The sequence below is a fragment of the Coturnix japonica genome, unplaced genomic scaffold, assembly GCF_054131305.1.
Source record: "Coturnix japonica strain WE unplaced genomic scaffold, WE-NBRP24 Scf050, whole genome shotgun sequence".
NCBI lineage: Eukaryota > Metazoa > Chordata > Aves > Galliformes > Phasianidae > Coturnix > Coturnix japonica.
This window is the reverse complement of record NW_028188953.1, coordinates 207,375-212,374: the sequence shown is the minus strand read 5'-3', so window position 1 is coordinate 212,374 and position 5,000 is coordinate 207,375.

The following is a 5,000-nucleotide window of genomic DNA, read 5'->3' as shown; positions in this document are numbered from 1 at the left end:
TTCTTTGACTTCTGCCTTCCCTTCCCTTCCCTTCCCTTCTTCTCTTTCTCCTCGTCGCCCGCGCGTGAGTAGGCCCGGCCCGGCCTGGACCGGCCCGGCCTCTGTCACGAAGAAGGGGGTCGCTTGCGTGGCCGGGGGTCCGCGACGGGGTTGCGGGTATGCGGGTAGACCTGGCTGCCGGCCGGCGCCTGATCTTCCCGGCCCCGCGTCCGTCTTCCACCTTCCCCCCCCCCCCCCCAGTCCACACCGCACGAGCGGGAACCCGACCCGTACCCGACGGCGGCCCGCCTCCGCCTGCCCCCACCCCGGCCCTCGCCCACAACCCGCCCTCTCCCGGACGCATCTCGCCCGACCGGCCCGCGACCGTGTTTTTTTATTTGTTTGTTTGTCTTTGTTTTTGTTGTTTTTTTTTTTTGTTTGGTCGGTCGGTCGGTCACTCGCTCGGTTATTTGTTTGGACCCGATTGGCCCGTTTGGTTTTTTTCTTTTCTTTCCTTTCTCCGCCGGGGTGCTCCTGACGGCTCGGCCCAATGGCGGCTCGACTCGGCGACCGGAGCCCGCCAAAACGCCTCGCCACCCCCCAGCCCCACCCGCCACCACCGCCACCACCTCCTCCTCCTCTCGCCGAAAATCCCACGTACCGTTCCACCTCATCTGCCGGCTGGGAGAGAGGCTAGGCGCGAACCCCGCGGGGGACGCGGCCGCCTCCCGCCGGCCGACCTCTCGCCGCTGCCGTCTTCCCGCCGCTCTTTCGCCATCCCTCGCCACGCGGCCTGCCCGCAGTCCGGATATCCGGCCCGAACGGACCTTGGTGGGCGGGGCCCGCGCACGCGCCCACGCTCTTCCTGCAGAGCCGGGGAGGCGGGGGGGGCGGGGCGGCTTTTTCAAAATCTAAAAAAGGGGAAAGCAAAGAAGAACCCACGAGAAAAACAAACAAACAAACAAACAAACAAACGGAAAATAATAAAACCGAGAGGGCGCGTGGGGGCACAGACAAACAATCGAACGGACCAAAGTACGAACGAACGGACGAACAAACAAACACGCAGACAAAAGGGCAAAACCGCGTTGGCGGTGGCGGGACGGCCAGCTTCAAGCAAGGCCGAACCGAGAAGCCCGGGTGCGCCCCGACCCGGCGAACAGCGGCCGGCTCATACGTGCACCCTGGTCGTTCCGCGGCTGCGGCCGAGTGGCGTCTCCGTGGCGCCTCCGGTGCTCCGGCACGGTCTACCCGGCTCCGAGCGGGCCGTGGCGCTCGGCGGCGGATGCTAGAGGTCGCTGCCCATGCGGCTCGACTAGGTCGGCACGGTCTACCCGGCTCCGAGCGGGCCGTGGTGCTCGGCGGCGGCTGCTAGAGGTCGCTGCCTATGCGGCTCGACTAGGTCGGCACGGTCTACCCGGCTCCGAGCGGGCCGTGGCGCTCGGCGGCGGATGCTAGAGGTCGCTGCCTATGCGGCTCGACTAGGTCGGCACGGTCTACCCGGCTCCGAGCGGGCCGTGGTGCTCGGCGGCGGCTGCTAGAGGTCGCTGCCTATGCGGCTCGACTAGGTCGGCACGGTCTACCCGGCTCCGAGCGGGCCGTGGCGCTCGGCGGCGGATGCTAGAGGTCGCTGCCTATGCGGCTCGACTAGGTCGGCACGGTCTACCCTGCTCCGTGGGTGCGCGAGGGCTCGGCGGCGGTCGCTAGGTGTCGCTGCACGTCTGCCAGCCCGTCCGTCAGCGACCTCTAGCGTCCGCGGCGGAGCAGGGTAGACCGTGCCGACGTGAGCCGGCCGCCGCTCAGCGACCCCTGGCCGCCGCCGCATGAGCTTCGGTCCGCTCGGAGCCGGGTAGACCGTGCCGACCAACTCGAGCCGGACGTGCAGCGACCGCTGGCCAGCGCGGAGGCTCGTGTGCGCCGGCACGGTCCAGCCTCTCCCGGCGGGCTCCGTTCGGTTCGGACGTTCCTCGGTGGTGTCCGGGGGGTCTCAGCCGCGGCGGCTCGAGTGCGCCGGCACTGCACAGCCCCTCCCTGCGGGCTCCGCTCGGCACGGACTTTCCTCGTCGGCGTCCGGCGATCTGAGCCGCGGCGGCTCGAGTGCGCCGGCACGGTCCAACCGCTCTCGGCGGGCTCGGCTCGGCTCGGACGTTCCGCGGCGGCGTCCGGGGGGTCTCAGCCGCGGAGGCTCGGGTGCGCCGGCACGGTCCAGCCTCTCCCGGCGGGCTCCGCTCGGCTCGGACGTTCCTCGGCGGCGTCCGGCGATCTGAGCCGCGGCGGCTCGAGTGCGCCGGCACGGTCCAACCGCTCCCGGCGGGTTCCGCTCGGCTCGGACGCTCCTGGGCGGAGTCGGGCGATCTGAGCCGCGGCGGCTCGAGTGCGCCGGCACGGTCCAACCGCTCTCGGCGGGCTCGGCTCGGCTCGGACGTTCCGCGGCGGCGTCCGGGGGGTCTCAGCCGCGGAGGCTCGGGTGCGCCGGCACGGTCCAACCGCTCCCGGCGGGTTCCGCTCGGCTCGGACGCTCCTCGGCGGAGTCGGGCGATCTGAGCCGCGGCGGCACGGTCCAGCCTCTCCAGGCGGACTCAGCACGGCTCGGACGTTCCGCGGAAGTGGCCAAGTGCCGCTCTTGTGGCTGCTCCGCTGCGCCTGCACTGTGTACACGGCTCCGAGCGTCTCCGGGGGGGGGGGGGAAGAGGGGGGGGGGGGGGGGGGGGGGGAACGGGAAGAGGGGGGAAGGGGGGGGGGGGGGAGTAAGTGGGGGGGGGGAAGGGGGGGGGGGAGTAAGGGGGGGGGGGGGGGCACAGCGTCGGCGGCTAGGCGTCGCTGCCCATGCGGCTCGGCTAGGTCGCCACGGTCTACCCGGCTCCGAGCGGGCCGTGGTGCTCGGCGGCGGCGGCTAGGCGTCGCTGCCCATGCGGCTCGACTAGGTCGGCACGGTCTACCCGGCTCCGAGCGGGCCGTGGTGCTCGGCGGCGGCGGCTAGGGGTCGCTGCCCATGCGGCTCGGCTAGGTCGGCAGGGTCTACCCGGCTCCGAGCGGGCCGTGGTGCTCGGCGGCGGCGGCTAGGCGTCGCTGCCCATGCGGCTCGGCTAGGTCGGCACGGTCTACCCGGCTCCGAGCGGGCCGTGGTGCTCGGCGGCGGAGGCTAGGGGTCGCTGCCTATGCGGCTCGGCTAGGTCGGCACGGTCTACCCGGCTCCGAGCGGGCCGTGGTGCTCGGCGGCGGCGGCTAGGGGTCGCTGCCTATGCGGCTCGACTAGGTCGGCACGGTCTACCCGGCTCCGAGCGGGCCGTGGTGCTCGGCGGCGGCGGCTAGGGGTCGCTGCCTATGCGGCTCGACTAGGTCGGCACGGTCTACCCGGCTCCGAGCGGGCCGTGGTGCTCGGCGGCGGCGGCTAGGCGTCGCTGCCCATGCGGCTCGATTAGGTCGGCACGGTCTACCCGGCTCCGAGCGGGCAATGGTGCTCGGCGGCGGCGGCTAGGGGTCGCTGCCTATGCGGCTCGGCTAGGTCGGCACGGTCTACCCGGCTCCGAGCGGGCCGTGGTGCTCGGCGGCGGCGGCTAGGGGTCGCTGCCTATGCGGCTCGACTAGGTCGGCACGGTCTACCCGGCTCCGAGCGGGCCGTGGTGCTCGGCGGCGGCGGCTAGGGGTCGCTGCCTATGCGGCTCGACTAGGTCGGCACGGTCTACCCGGCTCCGAGCGGGCCGTGGTGCTCGGCGGCGGCGGCTAGGCGTCGCTGCCCATGCGGCTCGATTAGGTCGGCACGGTCTACCCGGCTCCGAGCGGGCAATGGTGCTCGGCGGCGGCGGCTAGGGGTCGCTGCCTATGCGGCTCGGCTAGGTCGGCACGGTCTACCCGGCTCCGAGCGGGCAATGGTGCTCGGCGGCGGCGGCTAGGGGTCGCTGCCTATGCGGCTCGACTAGGTCGGCACGGTCTACCCGGCTCCGAGCGGGCCGTGGTGCTCGGCGGCGGCGGCTAGGGGTCGCTGCCTATGCGGCTCGACTAGGTCGGCACGGTCTACCCGGCTCCGAGCGGGCCGTGGTGCTCGGCGGCGGCGGCTAGGGGTCGCTGCCTATGCGGCTCGACTAGGTCGGCACGGTCTACCCGGCTCCGAGCGGGCCGTGGTGCTCGGCGGCGGCGGCTAGGGGTCGCTGCCTATGCGGCTCGACTAGGTCGGCACGGTCTACCCGGCTCCGAGCGGGCCGTGGTGCTCGGCGGCGGCGGCTAGGGGTCGCTGCCCGTGCGGCTTGCGTGTAGCTGCCAGGTCTACCCGCTTTCGGCTAGGCTTTGCCGCCCTGTGAGATGGGGGGCGCTAAAGCTCCGGAGCTTGCTAGGGGGTCGCTGTTGTTTCTTACCTACCGTTACGTCGACGTAGAGCGCCGCTTACCCTCGGCGCCGCTGCCGGTAGTCGGCGCCGTTCTTTTCCGAAGCAGTTTTTTCTTACGCCTTCCTTTTTCGTCTGCAGGAGCGAGCGCGTGCTCGTCTCCAGAGGCGGCAACGAGCGGGCGCAGGCGAGCGCGGTTGACCGCCGGGCTGTGGAGTTTTTCGGTTGCGGCTTTCTGGTGCGCCGCTTGTTTCGCTCGGTCCGGTGGCCTCCGTCGGTCGGATGTTCGCTGCCCGTGTCGCAGTTCGGCCCCGGACTCTGGCGTTCGCTCGTTCCGCGAGCGGGGAACCCGCCAAAATCGGGGCGAAAGGCGAGAGAGAGTGAGCGTGGGCAGGCGTCTCCCCGCGCCGCGCTGCCATGGGAAGAGCCCCGAGGAGGGAGGAAGGAAGGCAGACAGAGACAGGCAGAGGGAAGAAAAGGGCGCGGGCCGGCGTGCCGGGCGGCCGGCAGTCGGACGCAGAAGGGCCGGGGGCGTCCCCGGCGGGTCCCGCCGTCACGAGGGAAGAAGGGGGACCCGGAGCTCGCTTGTCGCGGCGGCGGCGCCGCGTTCTCCCTTTCGCACCGCTCTCACTCGCACGCGGGAGCCCCGACCCGATCCACCGTGGCGCTCCTCGGGCGCGTCGGAGAGGCTTCCCGGCGG